The sequence below is a fragment of the Acinonyx jubatus genome, chromosome C1 (genome assembly GCF_027475565.1).
Source record: "Acinonyx jubatus isolate Ajub_Pintada_27869175 chromosome C1, VMU_Ajub_asm_v1.0, whole genome shotgun sequence".
Taxonomy (NCBI): Eukaryota; Metazoa; Chordata; class Mammalia; order Carnivora; family Felidae; genus Acinonyx; species Acinonyx jubatus.
This window is the reverse complement of record NC_069381.1, coordinates 111452733-111475027: the sequence shown is the minus strand read 5'-3', so window position 1 is coordinate 111475027 and position 22295 is coordinate 111452733. Positions and strand designations below refer to the sequence as shown.

Genomic DNA, 22295 nt, shown 5'->3' with positions numbered 1-22295 from the left:
TAAGAAACAAAACAAAGGGACAAAGGGACAAAGAGAGAGAGACAAACCAAGCCAACAGACTCTTAACTATAGACAGCAAACAGATGGTTACTAGAGGGGAGGTGGGCGGGGGTCTGGGGGAAACAGATGATGGGGATTAAGAATACACTTACCATGATTGATGAATATTGAGTAATATATAGAATTGTTCAGTGACTATATTATACCCCTGAAATTCATATAACACTGTATACTAACTATATTGGAGTTAAAAAAAAAAAAGTGGATAGACAAATTACAGAACGCTGGCTGAAACCATGTAATAGCCTAACACTTCCATACTCACGAATCAAAGAATTTCATCTTCCAAAATAAAATGCCAAATACGCATCAATGTCTGTTTTATGAATTAACAGGGCTTATCACTGCACTTGAATGGTACAAGTGTCACAGGTCTGTTTATGGATGTTCCATGCTGAAGTGTGACTTGATGTTGTCTCTCCAAGTTTTGGCTGATGGAGAATGAAGCTGAAATATCTATGATATATTGCACCTTATAAAGACTCTATGGTTATTCCTGAGGGGGTTGGAGGTGAACAGGCTCGTTCTTCACAACTGGGTGCCAAAGTAGGGCTACCAATTTCTGCATCTCTTAGAAATCCCATGATTTACCTTTATTTTTATTAAATATGTATTTGTTTTCAGACAGAAAGAGTATATAAGCAGGGAAAGGGCAGAGAGAGGGAAAGAGAGACTCCCAAGCCGGCTTCTCAGTATCAGTGCAGAACCTGACACAGGGTTCAATCTCAGGAATGATGAGATCATGACCTGAGCTGAAACAAAGCGTCCAACACTTAACAGAATGAGACACTCAGGCGCTCCCCATGTTTACTTTGAAAGGATGATCCTATTAATCTATGTGTTTATTTTCTCAAGTCCTATTTCACTCTGCCAAATATTTAATAGACAAAATGATTTTTATAAGGTGCACATTGAAATACTGGGAAATAACTTAAATACCTTACAAAAATGCAACTAAGCAAAACAATGGCATGCCCACTCCAAGGTATATTATAAACCACTGGAGGGGTGCCTGGGTGGCTCAGTCAGTTAAGCCTCCACCGTCCGCTCAAGTTATGATCTCCCAGTTCATGAGTTCAAGCCCCGGGTTGGCTCTGTGCTAACAGCTCAGAGCCTGGATCCTGCTTCGGATTCTGTGTCTTCCTCTCTATCTGCCCCTCCCCCACTCATTCTCTCTCTCTCTCTCTCTCTCTCTCTCTCTCTCTCTCTCTCAAAAATAAATAACATTAAAAATTAAAAAAAAAACACTAGATAAGATTTACATAAAGATAACAGCATGCCATTAAAAACTGCTAATATTAAATGAAAGAAAAAGGTTTTGTATGCTAAGTGATTACAATTGTGCATGATGAAAACATAAATTCACAATAGCAACAAAATATTTAAAAAATATATTTCCTTATTCGCTCTCTTTTTAAATATATTTTGGGTACACATGCATGTTTATTATTTTAGAATTGGAAAATTATTGTCCTTTATCCAAAAGATAGAAAATATGGCTCTGAATTTTTTAAGAAAATCTACAATTCATCTACTTTATAGCTTACACCACCCCATTCTTGAGTTCAGATTTCCTTTTCATTTTTGAAAATTGTTTTTGTTTATGTTTGTTAACATTTCGTTTAATTTGGTGTCCTTTTTTTTTTTTTTTTGGATCCAATGATTTTTATTGTTATTGTTGAGGTGCAGGTATGTAATTCCAAATCAATGATTTTCACAGGTCACCAAACAGTTCTTATAAGCAAGTGTTGGAAGTTGCTTCTACACTTGTTTAGATGTAGAAGCTTTACTTATGAATTCCATAATGAAACATCAATTTCAGCAAGACTGGTCCTAATTACATTTTTCTCACACATCTTCTGTCTTTACATAATCCCCCCAACTTCCCTGCTTTTACTTCTCCTTAGTATAAAACCATAATCATCCTTTGACATATTAAATATTTACTTACTTTTTATCTTTTACAACATATGTGACATAAGCACCGCATGTCTTTCTTTTTTTAAAAAAAATTATTATTTGTTGTATATAGTGCCTAACATGTACTATTACATTCAATACGTGATTGGATGGCTGAATGCAAAGAAATGGAAAGAGAATAAAGTGATTAATTAGGAATAAGACAGTGAACGATTACTGTCTATATGTACACCTCCTTGAACTTTCTGGAAGTGAGGTGAGAGACAAATAGCTGGAGTTGTCCTTCAAGGTTTCTATGCTGTTTACCAGGTTTGCTGTCTGGGAAAAGAGAAAATTATACTTTTCCTTCAAGTTAGGTGTGGCCATCGGACTCCATGGCCCAGAAGAAATTCATGGAAGTGATATATGTCACTATTAATAATGCATAGCTACCACATTCCTTTTTTTCTTGTCTCAGCTGTCATGGTAGCACATAGGTGGGTATCCACCATCCAGGGCCCTGAGTGAAGACAGCATAAAGCAGAGACCATCTTGTTGACTTGAGATGGACACATCACATGGATCGGACATAAACCTTCATGGCTTCGTGCTGATTTGTTATAGACTCTTTACCTCAATCCAACCTTCACCATGGTCTGCATCTGCAGTAACTAGAATCTGTCACATGGCAGGCATACAATAAGTATTCTTTGAATGAATAGGAAGGAGGGAAGGAGGGAAGGAAGGAAAGAAGTTGGAGAATAAAGCAGGAGGGAATGAAATGTTTTCATCTACATCCCTTTAGGCTAATCCCTTGAAATTTTCCAGAACAAAAGAAGTCAGAGGCACAAAGCTTAGTATCATACATGTGACTAAGGATAAAGGTTGAAATTAAATGATGTATGTCCAACAATGGATCTTGGGGCGCCTGGGTGGCTCAGTCAGTTAAGCATCTGACTTTGGCTCAGGTCATGATATCATAGTTCGTGGGTTCGAGCCTTGTGTTGGGCTCTGTGCTGACAGCTCAGAGCCTGGAGCCTGCTTCGGATTCTGTGTCTCCCTCTCTCTCTGCCCCTCCCCTGCTCACACTTTGTGTGTGTCTCTCTCTCAAGAATAAATAATCATTAAAAAAAAATGGATCTTAACGATCTTAGTTAAGAATTAAGTATTTGTTACGTATCATATATTGCCTACTACTATGTGCTGGGAACTATTCTGGGTTCTCTACACAAACAGATTTAACTTAATTTATTAATTTCTATATGTAATTTATTTATAATTTAATTACCAGAATGTTATTTATTTAATATGTTATCAAATGATTTCAATGATTAATATATTAATTATTTTATTTTAACATAGATTTTCTGTTATGGAAGGAATAGACTGCAGAGGGGCAATGGCTGGCTCAGAAATACCAGCAACTGCTTGAGCAGTTGAATAAATAGACTTTCTAAGAGAAGACAACACAGGCTCCACTCTAAGCTCCATTACTTATAAATTCAATAACCTAGGATAAATTGTTTAACTTAGCTGAGCCTTATCGTGTCAATAAAATTAGAATAACAATTATTCCTATCTTACAGTTTTAATGACCCAAATCAATGCCTCTATACGGGTCTTAGCCAAAAGTTTGGAAGTTTTAATGACTGTTTTCTTCTTTGTTTTTGTTTTGCTTCATTTTTGGTTTTGTTTGTTTTTACTTCTTGAGCCCTCAAATTAAAACTATAAAGTAGGAATTATTATGTCAGCTATGGAAGGGAGTACCTGAAGCTTAGATAAATACCTAATTTGTTGGAGGTGAGGAAAAGGGAGATTAAGCTGTGAGAGATACCGGAAGCCGGAGCTTGGCTCGCCGCGGTACGCACTTCCTGGTTGCTCTTACATAAATCCATGAAGCTATAAATATTGGGAAAGCATGCTTTTGTGACATCACGATGTTAGAGATTCTATGACATGGGCCATGCAGGAGAGCACGCCTCGCACCATTTACACACACACACATAATGGAAACGCAGATAGGGAAAGCTAAGTGTGCAATTAACACACCGTTAATAAGCACAGAGGGACAAAAGTCATCTCGCAGACAAAATACTCCCTGGGTGCACAGTTGGGTGAACAAGGTCATAATCCTCCTAGGAAAGGCTTTGCCAGTCATAAGGGCTGTTAAGCAACAGAAATTTCTGAAAGGAATAGCAGAAACACCAGTATCAGCACTTCCTTTCCAGAAGTTTCCAGGAAGGTTGGTCTTTTGACTAAAGTTCCATTCCTTCCCAGCCTTACAGGGACACATGAAGAGATAGAAATGGCAGGCTGACAGGTGTGCCAGAGAGCCTGCAGGGAGAGAAGGCTCTAGATCCTGCCCCAAACTTTCTAGTTCACAGCACCTGACAGTTTTCATTAGGACTTATCCATTTCTTTTACATTTAGATTTATCTCCTGTGTGTTTATTTTGCATGAAACAGCCTTCAAATCCACTCCATTTAAAGACACTTTTGAATCAAGTTTATACACCTGCGAGGCAAAGGGCCAGACAGCTTCTCTGTGACACATAGTGGCCCTTGACCAGCCAGCATTTTCCTAGTGATACTCATCATTTGTCGAAAGTTTACTGCAAAGTTTTTGAGTTAGTAGCAAGACATATTGTTATCTCATGCTGCTGCTCTCATTGCGGTTAAAGAAAAATAATGCAGTTAAGGGACAGCATATTTATGTGAGCATAGTTACGTGTTTTGTGTTACATATATATTACATTACATAAAACTATGGTGTGTCATGTACATATGTACATACATATGAATGTGTATATATGCACATATATGTATAATACACATGTGTGTGTGCATATATACACATATGTGTATATGTATTTAGCTTTTTTTATTAATTATCAATTATTGCTTAACATATCAAAAACTTAGTGTCTTCAAACAGCATGCACTCATCTTCTCACATTTGTTTTTGAGGTCTCTTATCTGGTCGTGGCTTAACTGGGTCCTCTACTTCAAGATCTCTCCCAGGCTACAATTAAGGTACCAAACAGGGCTATGGTCTCAGGTCCAGTCTCAACTGGCCAAGGATATTAAGTTCATTCATGGTGCTGTTGGCAAGATTCAACTTTTTGCAGGATGTTGGACTGTGAACCTCAGTTCCCTGCTGGCTCTTGACTGGAAATCACCCTTAGTGCTTTCCCCATGTGGGTCTCTCCAACATGACAGTTGACTTTCTCAAAGCTAGCAAGAGAAAGAGAGTCATAAAATAAAATATCCTTATTCTTTTTAATGTTTGTTTATTTTTGAGAGAGAGAGAGAGAGACAGAGTGAGTGGGGAAGAGGCAGAGACAGAGGGGGCAAAGGATCTGAAGCAGACTCTGTGCTGACAGCAGAAAGCCTGATGCAGGGCTCGAGCTCAGGAACTGTGACATCATGACCTAAGTTGAAGTCGGGTGCTTAACCCACTGAGACACACAGGCACCTCGATATAGTGTTTTTAACCTAGTCACAAAATAATCATTCTCTTACTCTTACCACATTCTATTAGCTAGAAACAAGTTACTCAACATGAGGGGGTTTTACATGGCCGAGAATACAAGGAGATGGGAACATTGGTGAGGAGGAGTATTTAGAAGTCTGCGCACTACAGGATATTCTTTCATATCCATTATTTTATTTACATGTTTCTCATAATAATCCTCTGTATCAATTATCATTGCCCCTGTTTTAAACATGAAGAGGATGAGGTCCTTAGACTTACCTGATTTATCCAGAGTCATAGCACCAATAAAAGATAGCATTGGCTTTGATTTCAAACTGTAACTGAATTTTCTCGGCAAATATGCCTCATTTCCCGAGCGAGGTTGGGTGACTCTTCCAGAAACATTACCTGATTAAGGGCATTAATGAATACAGACAAGTTGTATTAATCTAAAGTTCCACCTGTGACATCCTTGGGTTTTCCTCTTTTGATCTTTAACTGCCTTCAACTTTCTCATTGGAGAATTAAGAATGGAGGAAGGAGTGCTGGATAATTTAAAATGGTTCATTCACTTCCCCAGACGTTATGGATTACTAGAGAACAGGTATTAAGAACACTTGGCAATGCCTGTTTCGTCAAGTGTTTGAAGAATTATAAGCCAAAAAGAACATACCATCTGGCCAGTGGAAGTAGATTGTCAGGCAGCCATAGATCCTCCTTGGACCTAATTAAAGAAGCCAATTCCATTCAGTTGAATCAAAATGTACCCTGATCTACTGGGTGCTGTGATTGAGTGCTCAAGACACAAAATGAGCGAGAAACAACAAATTGTACCTTTGAGAAGCTCAGTATTATAAGAAAGAGTATAGTGTAAGTGACTTCAGTCGTCCCTGAAGCAGTCCTCTGTGAACCCCTCACTTCTCCCAAAGCTAACACTTGTTGCCATGGGAAGTAGAGTCCAAAAAAAAAAATCTTATGTGTATAATTATGGCCCTTATGAACAGAATTCACAAGATTTTGATTAGGTCCTTCCAAACTGTCTTCTCCTTCCTGCTTCATTTTAGGGAGCAATTTATATTCTACCTTTTTTTTTTTTTGCACCCAAGCCTTTAATGAGAAAATAAAGAGATTTTAACATTTGCTTTGCCAAAGGCTTCTCAAAGGAGACAATAGAACAAAGACCTCAAGAAAACCTCTGTAGAAATCCCATAGTTACATCCAAGTTTTCATATACTTAGCATTATTGAACATCTTCTGGCCATGAATGTGGAAGGATTGAAGTTGAATGATGAAGGTAAATTGTGGTTCTTCATTTTGGGAGAAATAAGGTAAAAGATAATTTGGGTTATTTCTGTAGAACTGTTCTTGTAAAATTATATTTTTATTATATGTTACATATACCATGTTTGTCATCTGAATTAGCAAATATAAATATAAATAAAGGAAAGATGAAATATAATAAAATAAATGATTTTCTAGTATTTCTTAATTCAAAGACTTTTGAAGGTGAGTTGTATCTTTTGATCTAAAAAAATACTTCCACAAATGACACACTTTTTATAAAGATGCCCCTAATAGGGCATAAAAAGTTAATTTAATAATATTCAATGTCATTACATTGAGATGCCAAGATTAATTAGAAAAGGTGTTTGATCACAAAAACACTATGAACTTTCTCCCCTTTTTTCATAATGAATTTAAATATGCACTTGATAAAGGAGAGCAAAGAGGGAGAAGAAAATTATGTATGCCTTTTTCTGAGAGTGCTATAACAAGCATAATTAAGTGCCCATTTATTATGAAATCCTTTTTATTTTCTTATTTCTTCTATATGGTTCATATGACTTTGTGTTTGTAAAACAAAGCCATTGTTAAATTTACATGATTGGGCTAAAATATGTAATTCTATTTACACAAGAAAATTTATTCACCTTTTGATATTCACCTGCATCTAAATTCTATAATGCCTAACCCAAACTGGGTTAGTTTGCACTGGGGAGAGACAGAGGTTTATGGGAAACGTGAATGAGGGTCAATATTCACTGGGAAGTCTACCATGTTGCCATTGATCATTTAATAATCACCTCATCTGCTCTGGTAGCTCTCAAGCACAGAACAAAATCCAAATAATTCAGCTATATATAGGTTTGGTGAAGATGATCATGGTGCAGTGTCTGCTGTGATGTGTTTTCTGTTGTCTGTGAATGGTGAGGTCATTCATTGCCTACCACTGGGCCAATTCTTTGCCTTTGTCTCAACCTACTCAGACTGGCTTTGCCTAAGACAGTGGTTCCTTCAATCCTAAGGCAGGTGCTCATCCTAAACCCAGAAATAATTACAAATCGATCACCACCATGACAATTCCATTACGTTTGGATTGTAATTGAGTTAGGAAATGGCAGGCAAGTAGTTCTGGGTAATAAAATGTAAGGTAAATGTTTTGGATTGGGAGTGTGGTGGGAGAACGTTCTGGGAACTATTTTCTTCCCAGAAAAAAACTGAAGTCTTCTGAAGAGAAAATCTAAGCCATTTTTCTTCCTGTCTCAAATTGGTATTGGTGTGGGAAGAAGTTGCCTAGAGCATAGCAGGCATATTATGACTAAGAGGTGACAAGCTAAGAGGCTGAGGACGGGAGAATAATAAAATAGAGACAATCGCTGCACCAAGCCTGGATCCTACATCCAGCTTCTGTTTGACATCATCCACTCTCTTTGTTTCTCAATTTAAATCTATTCCAGAATTCTGCTATAGGAGCTTAATTCTGTCTACAGAGTCAGAGAAGGGCAGATAATCACTTTTCCAAGCTTCCCCAGCTAGTGGGACATGGACACAGGAGCTAGTCTCGGCCAACCAGATAGAGCCACTTGGATCTTGAACCTGGGGATACTGGCACAAAGAAGCAGGTGGGGGGGATCTCATGGGTCATTGGTGCTGGCAGCAGCTGTGTCTGCCCCATTTGAGGGCAGTGGTACCTGCAGAACCATTGGAGGTTCAGGAGCCCTGTCTCCCAGGCTGGCTAGGTTCCTGGTGGTCCGGTTACTTTTCTGCTCTGTGTCACTGCGTGCTCCCCAAGCTTGGTTCTATCTAAGCTTGGTTCAATCTAAGAGCCTCCCCATAATGCTTTCAATACTTTCCTTTTGCTAAAGTCAGACCAGGTCAGTTTGGGATGTCAATCACTTGGAATAAAGAATCACACTTGATTCATAAATATTCTTATGCCCAGCTCAAGAAAGTTTAAGGTGGAATACAGGAACTTGTACTCTGAAAAGACTCCCCCAGTGGTTCAGATTATCAGTTAAATGTGGACTTTACTGGACAGACGACCCTTTAAGCCTTTTTCGTATTACAATTGTTTCAATGTCTATTTTCTTCTTTTTAAATGCAATGAGATATCCATTTTTTTATTATTTATTTTTGGGAGAGCACAAGTGAGGTAGGGACAGAGAGAGGGGGACAGAGGATCCAAAGCAGCCTCTGTGCTGATGGGCTAACAGCAGCGAGCCTGATGTGGGGCTCAAACTCACAAACTGCAAAATCATGACCTGAGCTGAAGCCAGATGCCCAACTGACCGAGCCACACAGGTGCTGCGAGATACCCACTTTTAAGCTCCTTATGATCAGAATTAGCCTTTGGTGAAACTCTCCAGTTAGCTAAGAATCCCTTAAGAATTCCTTTACTCCACCTGTCTCCCATCCCATCCTCAGATGTTTCACACTCAGGATCATGGGCATCCTGCTTTCTCTCAGTGCACAGAGGCACCCATTCTCCCCCTGTACTTACCAGAAAATTTCCTTAGGGCAGAAGGATCTGATAGCATTAGGTCCCTCTTTAGTGTGACTGCAAACCATTCCTCTTCTGTCAAAATTATCCACATTTTCCTTTCTGTCTCAATGTGGAAAAATATTTTATCTCTAGAACATGAGTATCACAAACACAACAATGCCAGTGACTTTTATTTACAAATACAAAGTTTCATTCAAACATCCAGGAAGATAGGAAGTTTACTTACCCTACCCACATATGGATGCAGTAAGATTTCTTAAGATGGGGGCATATAAGTGACTCCATCTGAAACTATTTTTAGATATTTCAATACTTCCTGATGAAATAAAGAATTAGTTGTTTGTGTTTTAAATGAAGATCAGTGGATAAATATAAAAAAAAAAGGACATTTATTTTGACTCAAATGAAAAAAAGGAAACGTAGCTTTTACGGAATGTATCTAGATGTGACACCAATAAATGTAAATCTCCAGAAAAGCCTGCATTTCCTTTAATCACAGGATCTCATACTTGGAAATGAGCTGATATGTTTCTCAGAAGACCATTTTGTTTTTGTTTGTGTTTTTAATATAAAGAAGCTACCAACTAGTGAAGCTGTCCTCTGCATTGACATTCCATACTTCATTTCTCTAGAGTGTCTCAATAATCTTGTGAAGTGGTAGCTATGCATTACTCAAATGAGAACCTCATGGTTTAGAGACTTTAATTGGTTTATGATTATACAATGTGTAAGTATCAGGGCTGGAGTTCAAACCATGTCCCGGAGCCAAGTACTTCCTCCTACTCTTTGCAGTCACATCTTAAAAGCAGAAGTGTCCAGGTGCACTCCTGGGGATGAGTTTCATGGAATGATAGATTGTATGTAGAGGGTCCTGTTTTTTTTTTTTTTTTTCATGTATTTAATGATCTACTTTGCCACCAAGAATTTCAAATTGTCCTTGAGGACTAGGGCTGTGACGGCACTTGATGAAGACACCCCAGTCCCTGAAGCAGAGCCTTGGGAGATACCCAAGTACATGACTTTGCCTCACATCTTGCGTGGGACAAGTGTGTAGAGGGCTTTATAAGAGGGTGCAATAAGACTGCACCTTATTTACTTGTTTCCCAGCATATACTCCCAGCATATACTCCATATACTGTGTCAGGGTCTGACACAGAAACACTGCTCAGTAAATATTTGTGGAGCTTCTCACGGCCAAAGGCAGAGTTCCAAATAAGTAAAATAAAAAATAAAAAATAAAAAAAACCATAAAAATCATGGGGTGATATTTCCCTGCTCTGTGCTTTCCCAGATCTGAAAGAATTTATATTAGCATGGATCTTTCATTTGCAGAATTCCAACCGTGCTGTATTTTCTGGTTCAGCCTTAGGAGATCGGCAGAGTTTTGCAGAATGAGCACTACTTAAATGAAGTTGGAAATTAGGAGGGAAATCATCTCATTCCCTTTACCCAGAGCAGTAAGCGGACAATCCTCGAAGAGCTGAGATAGGCTTGAAGCCCAATATATTGAAGTGAGATATTAGGAAATTATTCTACCTGGAATCCTTCTTGACTTAATGAACAATTAAATTTCATTCTTCCTTTGAAATTGCAGAAGTGAGTGAGCCCAATTGCTCTGAGCGTCCTTCTTCAGAATATCTTCTAAAGGCAATAATTTAGTAGGAAAGTAATTGCATTTTATTGTTGGGGAAATTCTGCCATTGTGGATTATCAGTATGTTTTGTGGAACATTAACCATTGAAGACAATAAAGGACATTTTGTGATGACAATAAGGACCATTTATAAAATGTCTTCCTTCAAGAAATTAGGAAAGTCAAGTTGGGCTTTGCAGAGAACTAAACCTCGTTTCAAATCTTGTGCTGACACAAGCAGAATGGTCTTTTGGGGCAGTTTGTTCTCTCTCCCTCTTATTTTCTGTTTTCGTAAAGTTACAATAGTGATATTTACCTCACCAGTTGGCTACAAGATTAGATGAGATTATGCGCATGCGTGGTTGCTGGTATAATTCCTAAAACACATGCAATGCTCGATCACAATTGCCTTTCCTCATTAAGTAGAATACCACCAGTTTGTTGATGCTACATTTTGGCGAGATAGAGATAAGGTGACCTGACCGAAGGGGTTCTGACTGTTCTGTATGACCTCGGGAAGGTCATTTAATCTCTTAGAACCTCAGGCTTCTCATCTGTTGATGATGAGAATAGTTGCAAATTTGAGTGGTTATCAGGAAAATAAAGTTGGTAGGTGTCAGTAACACAGGACTTGATGCCCCCTAGGCCTGTAAGGCAGAATTGCTCCCAGCTGGCTCAGTATTGTTCTCAAAGACATCACTGGTGACATTGAGAAACTCACTTTGAAATGCATCATAGGGTACTGAGAAACCAGGCATGGTCTACTGGAAAGGCTCCTGGTCAGGACGCCATATTTCCCCCAGGGGTATTTTGACTATTTTCCTTATTGGTGTTTTTGTGATCTACTTACATAGTCATTATAGTCATTTTGTTCCTCACAGGTTTATGTGGTATGGCTTACTAAAAATTAAAAAAAAAATTATTTTTCCCCTTGCAAACATAAGAATCTGAGTTTTTCTCACTCATTATGTCCTGTGTCAGATCCTATTATCCAATGAAGATAATGAATTAAGGAACTCTTTGTATGGGATATATAAATACCCATTTTATTAATTATCACGAAGGCAAATAGTATGAAAGATGCACTGAGTGGTTGCTGCCCTGTAATTCTCTGCCTTAAGAATGGGGAACTGGGGTAAATGCTCCTCCTAAGGTGACCTCTGAGTGAACTCCCCCCCACTTTTTTTCAAGCTAGACAGAGGCTGTACCTAAGCCTCTTGACTGTGATTAATCGTCCCAAAGAATCCTCATAAAATGAATGTCTAGTTTCAGAGTGCTGAGAATTTATAAAGACAGTCACCTAGAGCCTTGTTATTTTATAAATACAAAAATAAACACATCAGAGTTTACAGTTTTCAAGCTTGAGCAACTTTTCCAAAAGGCATTGTGGTAGCTCCAAGCAAGCATTCTAACTAAACTCCGCAATCCAGTATGAGCAGATAGTTCATCGTCTTGGCTCTTTTTTTTCCCTTGTCTGTGGGCTTTATAAAGCTCTGATCTAACTGTACCTCTGGCTTTGGAAGAGAAGCAAGAAGTATGGCAGTTATGGGCACAGGTTAAAGTCTGATACACTCTGAAATCTTGATCTAACACCCAGAAATTGAGTAACTTTGAGTATGTTATCTGCCCTTTGAAGCTTCATTTTCTCTCCATACAGAATCAGAATAATGGTAACAATTGCAGAGGGTTTCTGTGTGGATCAAATGAGATAATATATTTAATGTTTCTGGGTCAGTTCTAGAATACAGTAAAATAACTGCCAAACTGGTGATGTTATAATTGTTATTGTCATCATAATTATGAAGTTGTTCATTATAAAGAAGGCATTGATAGTAGAAGCGAAACAAAAAGGAAGAGAATAATGTAGTTAATCTAGCCAATCTATAGATCATTCAATCTCCTGAAACAAATGCTAGTACAAATAAGAGTGTATTATTATAAGGCCTACTAAAGCTTTATGTATATGAGATTGCATTGACACTGTGGCAGACACACACAAATAGGCTAATTCCATTTACCCTGTGAACTGTAACCTGTGATAGCATTTGAGAAAAAGTTATGGTTTATATTTCCGCTGTTCAGCTATATTACGGAGCTGGTCATTTTGGGGCTCGTCTACTGTATGCAAATAATCCAATTTTTTTCTTCATGTTAAATATATTTTCATTTTCTTCTCAAATCTTTGATTCTTGTTGGCATCACCAACATCAGGTAACAATTGGCAAAAATACCCAAATGAACTTTGCTTAACCACTCCTCCTTCAAAGCCCCACTACTATGCTCAAGAAAGGACCATCTCTCAGAATGTTGACTGCCTCAACAATCAGGTGGGGATGCCTTGGGACACCATGTCCCATCTGCCTTGCTAAAATTAAAAAACAAAAAAACAAACAAACAAACAAAAAAACAAAAAAACACACAAACCATCTTGAGTGGGTTTTAAGAGGAAAAGAAAAAATAAATCCTCAATTTAAAAAGAGGTATGGGGAGATTGGACTTGTCAAAATATAATTACTCAAGTTGGAAAAGGTCCAAGATATCAAGTATAACAATCATGACTAAAAAAAAAAAAACTATTTATGTCTTGGGGCATTTTTAATGATCACTTTTTTTGCAGCATATCAACATCCACTCTCAATTCCCAAGTCCCCAAGGTGGAAAGCACAACATAAGAAGGGTCATCCCAACCTCTTTTGGTAGGATCTGTAGCAAAGCTGGCAGGTGGTTAAAATGCTTCAAGGACAGAGATGCTATGCTCCCAAGGATCACGGTATCCACAAGAAAGTGAAATCTCTAATGTCAGAGATGAGGCACCTTCTGGAAACTTATTCTCAAGTGTCCAGAAAATGTTATTGGCTATTTTCATCATCACAAATGTGTCCAGGCAAGATGATATGTGATGCCTCCCTTGTGCCTCCCCTGGGCTGGACTGAGTAGGGGAGGATGTTGAGGAAGAGCCAGTCTGTCAGGCTCTGCTGTGCATTCATGCAGATCCAGAGTGACCTCCCTTCTGCACCCTGTCACCTTGTCATGGAGGTCATATGATGAGACTTTAAAAGGCCACCTTGAGGAAGAATAGGGATATTCATCATAAGCCATATGAGGAGAGTTCGATAGAACAGAATCAAAGTTCCTTAAGGACATCAGGAGCTGAACTGAAAGTTATAATTAATCAGGAAGGAAGATCTGTAGATATATTTCATCTGGCAAATTGTGCCTTGGGAGGATTATATTTGGGAAGTTATGACATTATGATCTGTGCAAGGCAAAGAGTTGCTGCTGTGTGATTTCAGGGGACTTTAAGTGTAACTGCAGAAGGAAAGTAATGAACCTGACCAACTGCTAGCCAAAGAGATTAGAAAAAAATATATTTGCATTGATTATTTTTATTGATCTACATGGGAGAACCATAATATTTCCCCGAAATCTTTCATGGAGGGGTTGTGGTAGCTGGTGCAAGGATGGGACCCAGAGGCCTCAATACTCACAGAAGAACCTCCACTGGGACAAGGAGAAACATGACATTTGGGAAATAGAAAAACTCCCAGTGCAATACACAAGTCTCTAGGGCAGGTCAGAATGACAGCAAATCCAAAGGGGACAAAGCAGAGGTCACAGCCCAGGCTGGAGAACCAAGAATTTGCGCTCTGGAGACATGACAGTGGACAAACTGGGACCAAGTAGGGGTGATGTAGACTGGTCAATGAGGGATCTGCTTCTGAGAACCACATAGCTGCTGAGGACTTATTTTCAGGAAACTCAAGAGTGCAAACAGTGGGCACTTCAATTTGGCTTAATGTTAGGGCCCGATGATAAAGTAAGGTAACAGCCTACGGGCCCAGTGGAGTAGGTAAGTAGATAGGAATTATTTGCTAAGTGCTTGCTAACATTTATTTTTCAAGTACTGCATCATTTTTAAATTCTCCAGTTCCAAAAGGAATGAAAACTATAGTAAGTACCAAAGAATACAAGCATCTTATTAGAAGCAACTTACAAAAGTATTAAAAAGAGTTCGTAGACAATTGCATGGAAAATAAGAGATTAATTTAATCTCTTCCAACCCCCAAATTATTTCAAAGATCTCATGTTATCATTTTCCTATACTAAATACATATCACTCATATGCTTTAAAAATCATCATAATCATGATCATCTAATATAAAATCTCAGGAATCAAATGAATTAAATATCCAATGTTTAGTTCAGCATTTTCTTAAATGACAGATGGTCACATAGTTGGTTAGAAGAAAGAAAATAGGATCTGCCCCTGATCCACTGGTAATCTAATAGATTCTCTTCTCTGGTTTCTATATATGGCTTCATTCTAAGATTTGTACTCTCTGTGTACCCCATTCAAGAGGATAGATTGATTTAACAACAGATCCATCTATACAAATTAGTATTAACTTGAAGAGAAATATTTTGGAATTTCTGTCTCAGCTCCATGTTATGAAGATAAAGGACAGTTGTATTTCAAATTTCAACTAGATACCAGTTCTTGACCATGAGTTAGGACAGACATGTAGATTGATAGCACACATAGCATCATTTTGCATAAAATAATGCTGGTGACATAATGTTAGTTATAAGGATAGAAAATCATACATGTAACATTGTATTAATTGTGCAAGTATCTTGTGCATAGAATATATATACCAAATACTAAAACAGTTATCTAGGGTCATTATCTAGGATAATTGTTGAGAGTCATTTCTTTCATTATTAATTTCTACATCAGTTCCCTCCCCCCTTTTTTTACTATTATAGACGACAAAACATAAAAATACAATGTATAAAAAATGATAACTTGTGAAAAAGTTTCATTTGGACCATAAACAGCAAGACTTAAGATAAGCTGTATCTAAAGATATTAGATCTCAGATTCCTTAAATTAAACGAAATAATTTATAAGAATGGCTTGACACATGATATGACCTCAATACATCCTTGTTTACTCCCTTTATTTTATAGCTTCACACTCAAAACAATAGTGAGAAAGCATTTCGAAAGAGTCAAGTTATAATTAGATTCTTGGAACGCCACTCATTTCTATGGAGTTACAAGAGAAAAGAAATCCTCATGTCACCATCTTCCTCTCATAAACCCAGAGTGTTCAGCCTAGTGCTTAGAAAGTACTCTGAAAACCTGGGGAAAAAAGGGTTGGGGGAAGTAAATACTTACTATAGTTCTGCTGACACATTTTTTAAGTGCTAATGGAGGCTATATGCAATATTCAATTTGAAATTCACATCTATCAAGACTTTATTTAGATGATTGAAAGAAATTTACTTAAATGTGAAAAACTGTGAAACTAACTGGGAGACAGATGTAAAAGAAGAATAATTCCACCCATTTACAGATCAGATCTTTTTTCTTAGACACTATATACTCATTGCTCAAAGTTTGAACATTACCACTAAATGCTCCTCAGGAAATGTGTATTCTCCCACCAACCCCAGGAAGGACCCACACTAATAAAGAACCAGGAGTGGCTTTTTATTTTGACACTTATAAAAATTTATTTTTAATGTTTATTTATTTGGGGAGTTGGGCAAAGAGAGAGGGAGACAGAGGATCCAAGCAGGTTCTACACTGTTAACACAGTGCATAATGGAAGGCTCGAACTCATGAACCGTGAGATCATGGGCTGAGCTTCAGTTGGGTGCTTAATAAACTGAGCCACCCAGGCACCCCTATTTTGACACTTCTGCCTATCAGTTTACTCAATTATCCTTAACAGTATGCTATGGAGACATTGGAAAATATATCAAATATTCACTGAGCTCCTCTTTTGGTGCCCAATGTTGTGAACTGCCTAATATATAGAATTATAAGACACCACTACTAACATTAAAGCACTTTCAGTCTAAAAATAATGATAACATGATCAGCCTAGATAAAAACACAAGTACAAACACAAGGTCTTTAGATATATATATTTTTTTAGTTCAACTGTTTCCAAAGGCTGGTCTGAAAACTTCTGTAACGTTTGAACTATTTTCTGTCAGAATCACTTGGGAAGCCAACTGTTAATACTGATTACTACACTTAAACACCCTGATATTGATTTTGATAAAGAAATTTCTGATGCAGGCACCTGAGTGGCTGAGTCGGTTAAGTGGCCGACTTTGGCTCAGGTCAGGATCTCGTGGTCCTTGAGTTCAAGCATCATATCGTGCTCTGTGCTGATAGCTCAGAACCTGGAGCCTGCTTCTGTTTCTGTGTCTCCCTGTGTCTCAGCCCCTCCCCCATACGTGTTCTGTCTCTCTCTGCCTTTCAAAAATGAATAAATGTTAAAAAAATTAAAAAACAAAAAGAAATTTCTGATGCCATCATTTGGGAACCTGTAAACTTTTAAATAAACCCTGGAACTTTTAATTAAGTAACTCATTAAATTCCCATTTTTATCTAAGTCATATTTAGAGGAGTTTATTGTAACTAAATGAGTCCTTGATATTCAAAGTGGCTGTCTCCACCCCTAAAATGGTAATTTTTTAAGAAAACTGTCAATGGTCACCTTGGTGGATTAATTAAGTGGTCAATATCTACAAAGTATGAAAACATGTTTCTTTTTTTTAAATATGAAATTTATTGTCAAATTGGTTTCCATACAACACCCAGTGCTCATCCCAACAGGTGCCCTCCTCAATGCCCATCACCCACCCTCCCCACCCTCCCATTCCTCATCAACCCTCAGTTTATTCTCAGTTTTTAAGAGTCTCTTATGGTTTGGTTCTCTCCCTCTCTAACTTTTTTTTTTCCTTTCCTTCCCCCATGGTCTTCTGTTAAGTTTCTCAGGATCCACATAAGAGTGAAAACATATGGTATCTGTCTTTCTCTGTATGACTTATTTCCCTTAGCATAACACTCTCCAGTTCCATCCACGTTGCTACAAAGGGCCATATTTCATTCTTTCTCATTGCCACATAGTACTCCATTGTGTATATACACCACAATTTCTTTATCCATTCATCAGTTGATGGACCTTTAGGCTCTTTCCATAAATTGGCTATCGTTGAAAGTGCTGCTATAAACATTGGGGTACAAGTGCCCCTATGCATCAGCAGTGCTGTACCCTTGGGTAAATTCCTAGCAGTGCTATTGCTGGGTCATAGGGTAGGTGTATTTTTAATTTTTTGAGGAACCTCCATGCTGTTTTCCAGAGTGGCTGCACCAGTTTGCATTCCCACCAGCAGTGCAAGAGGGTTCCGATTTCTCTACATCCTCTCCAGCATCTATAGTCTCCTGATTTGCTCATTTTAGCCACTCTGACTGGTGTGAGGTAGTATCTCAGTGTGGTTTTGATTTGTATTTCCCTGATGAGGAGCCACGTTGAGCATCTTTTTTTATGTGCTTGTTGGCCATCTGGATGTCTTCTTTAGAGAAGGGTCTATTAATGTTTTCTGCCCATTTCTTCACTGGATTATTTGTTTTTCAGGTGTGGGGTTTGGTGAATTCTTTATAGATTTTGGATACTAGCCCTTTGTCTGATAGGTCATTTGCAAATATCTTTACGCATTCCGTCCATTGCGTTTTAGTTTTGTTGATTGTTTCCTTTGCAGTGCAGAAGCTTTTTGTCTTCATGAGGTCCCAATAGTTCATTTTTGTTTTTAATTCCCTTGCCTTTGGAGATGAGTCAAGTAAGAAATTGCTGCGGCTGAGGTCAGAGAGGTTTTTTTCCTGCTTTCTCTTCTAGGGTTTTGATGGTTTCCTGTCTCACATTCAGGTCCTTCACCCATTTTGAGTTTATTTTTGTGAATGGTGTAAGAAAGTGGTCTAGTTTCATTCTTCTGCATGTTGCTGTCCAGTTCTCTCAGCACCATTTGTTAAAGAGACTGTTTTTTCCCATTGGATATTTTTTCCTGCTTGGTCAAAGATTAGTTGCCATACTTTGGTGGGTCCAATTCTGGAGTGTCTATTCTATTCCATTGGTCTATGTGTCTGTTGTTTTACCAATACCACGCTGTCTTGATGATTACAGCATTGTAGTAGAGGCTAAAGTCTGGGATTGTGATGCCTCCTGCTTTGGTCTTATTCTTCAATATTACTTTGGCTATTCGGGGTCTTTTGTGGTTCCATACAAATTTCAGGATTGTTTGTTCCAGCTTCGAGAATGCTGGTGCAATTTTGATTGGGATTGCATTGAATGTATAGATTGCTTTGGGAAGTATTGGCATTTTTAAAAAATTTGTTTAATGTTTATTTACTTTTGAGACAGAGAGAGACAGAGCATGAAAGGGGGAGGATCAGAGAGAGAGAGAGGGAGACACAGAATCTGAAACAGGCTCCAGGCTCTGAACTGTCAGCACAGAGCCCAATGCGGGGCTCAAACTCACGAACTGCGAGATCATGATCTGAGCCGAAGTCGGATGCTTAGCTGACTGAGCCACCCAGGCGCCCTGGGAAGTATTGGCATTTTAACAATATTTATTCTTCCAATCCATGAGCAGGGAATGTTTTTCCATTTCTTCATTTTCCAATGCATCTTCTTCAATTTCCGTCATGAGCTTTCTATAGTTTTCAGCATACAGATCTTTTACATCTTTGGTTAGGTTTATTCCTAGGTATTTTATGCTTCTTGGTGCAATTGTGAATGGGATCAGTTTCTTTATTTGTCTTCCTATTGCTTCATCATTAGTGTGTAAGAATGCAACTGATTTCTGTACATTGATTTTGTATCATGTGACTTTGCTGAATTCATGTATCAGTTCTAGCAGACTTTTGGTGAAGTCTATTGAGTTTTCCATGTATAATATCATGTCATCTGCAAAAAGTGAAAGCTTGACTTCATCTTTGCCATTTTGATGCCTTTGATTTCCTTTTGTTGTCTGATTGCTGATGCTAGAACTTCCAACACTATGTTAAACAACAGCTGTGAGAGTGGACATCCCTGTTGTGTTCCTGATCTCAGGGGGAAAGCTCTCAGTTTTTCCCCATTGAGAATGATATTAGCTGTGGGCTTTACATAAATGGCTTCTATGTTCCTTCTATCCCGACTTTCTCAAGGGTTTTTATTAAGAAAGGATGCTGAATTTTGTCAAATGCATTTTCTGCATCGTTGACAGGATCATATGATTCTTATCTTTTCTTTTATTAATGTGATGTATCACATTGATTGATTTGCGAATGTTGAACCAGCCCTGCAGCCCATGAATGAATCCCACTCAATCATGGTGAATAATTCTTTTTATATGCTGTTGCATTCGATTTGCTAGTATCTTATTGAGAATGCATCCATATTCATCAAGGGTATTGGCCTATAGTTCTCTTTTTTTTTTTTTCTGGGTGTCTGTCCTGGCTTAGGAAGCCAGGAATGCTGGCTTCATAGAATGAATCTGGAAGTTTTCTTTCCCTTTCTATTTTGGAACAGCTTGAGAAGGTAGGTATAATCTCTGCTTTAAATGGCTGGTAGAATTCCCCTGGGAAGCCATCTGGTCCTGGACTCTTATTTGTTGGGAGATTTTTGATAACTGATTCAATTTCTTGGCTGGTTGTCGGTCTGTTCAAGTTTTCTATTTCTTCCTGCCTGAGTTTTGGAAGTGCGTGGATGCTTAGGAATTTGTCCATTTCTTCCAGGTTGTCCAGTTTGTTGGCATATAAGTTTTCATAGTATTCCCTGATAATTGCTTGCATTTCTGAGGGATTGTTTGCAATAATTCCATTTTTCATTCATGATTTTATCTATTTGGGTCATCTCCCTTTTCTTTTTGAGAAGCCTGGCTAGAGGTTTATCAATTTTATTTTTTCAAAAAGCAACTCTTGGTTTCATTGATCTGCTCTACAGTTTTCTTAGAGTCTATGTTGTTTATTTCTGTGCTGATATTTATTATTTTTCTTCTTCTGCTAGGTTTGGGGTGTCTTTGCTGTTCTGCTGTTATTTTCTTTAGGTGTGCTGTTAGATTTTGTATTTGGGATTTTTCTTGTTTCTTGAGGTGAGGACAGCTTCACATTGAAAGTGAGGGGATGGAGAATTATCTATCATGCTACTGGAAGTCAAAAGAAAGCTGGAGTAGCCCTACTGATATCAGACAAACTAGACTTTAAATTAAATGCTGTTACAAGATATGAAGAAGGGAATTATATAATAATTACAGGGCATATCCATCAGGAAGAGCTAACAATTATAAATGTCTATGCGCCAAATACGGGAACCCCAAAATATATAAAACAATTAATCACAAACATAAGCAACCTTATTGATAAGAATGTGGTAATTTCAGGAGACTTTAAAACCCCACTGACAGCTATGGATAGATCATCCAACCACAGGATCAATAAGAAACAAGGGCCCTGAATGATACATTGGATCAGATGGACCTGACTGATATATTTAGAACTCTGCATCCCAAAGCAACAGAATATACTTTCTTTTCGAGTGCACATGGAGCTTTCTCCAAGATAGATCACATATTGGGTTACAAAACAGCCCTTCATAAGTATAAAAGAATTGAGATCATACCATGCACACTTTCAGACCACAATGCTATGAAACTTGGAATCAACCACAGGGGAAAGTCTGGAAAAACTCCAAAAGCATGGAGGTTAAAGAACACCCTACTAAAGAATGAATGGGTCAACCAGGCAATTAGAGAAGAAATTTAAAAAAAAATATGGAAACAAAGGAAAATGAAAATGCAACAATCCAAATGCTTCGGGATGCAGCGAAGGCAGTCCTGAGAGGACAATACATTGCAATCCAGGCCTATCTCAAGAAAACATTTTCTTGAACTGCTCAAAAAATACAAGCAAGCATCAACAGCATTATTCCAAACACAAGTGAGTTGGATCTTCAGACTGGGGAGCAACCATGCAGTGATTAGGAGGTTACAAGTATTCATGGATGTAAAAATAGACTTTTTAAAAGTCAAAACCAAAAAAAAACAGATCATCCAGTTAAAAAAAATGGGCAAAAGACATGAATAGACATTTTTACAAAGAAGATGTACAGATGGCTAACAGACACATGGAAAGATACTCAACATCACTCATTATCAGGTAAGTACAAATCAAAACTACAATAGCACCTCACACCTTTCAGAACAGCTAAAATCAACAACACAGGAAGCAATAAGCATTGGCAAGGATGTGGAGAAAGGGGAACCATCTTACACTGTGGGTGGGAATGCAAACTGGCCCATCCCTTCTGGAAAATAGTATTGAGGTTCTTCAAAAAGTCAAAAATAGAACTACCCTATAACCCTGCAATTGAACTACTAGGGTATTCACCCAAAGGATACAAAATACCAATTCAAATTGATACATGCACCCCAGCCCTTCAGAGACATTTTGTGTACTTTTGCAGTCTTCTGGGTTCCTTCACACTCTCAAGTTGATCTCTTCAGCTTTTGAACCCCTTAACTATTTCTCCCTCCATAGATAGTCTTCTTTTTTCCACCAATGCCACCTCACCTGCTTGGCTGGGCCAACTCCCATAAGATTGTATAGA

General features: G+C 38.1%; 1 pseudogene; it reads right to left on the bottom strand.

Annotated features, from left to right (window-relative positions):
- Positions 1 to 22295, bottom strand: part of LOC113595125 (sorting nexin-19-like) — an 86139-nt pseudogene that overhangs the window by 4083 nt on the left and 59761 nt on the right.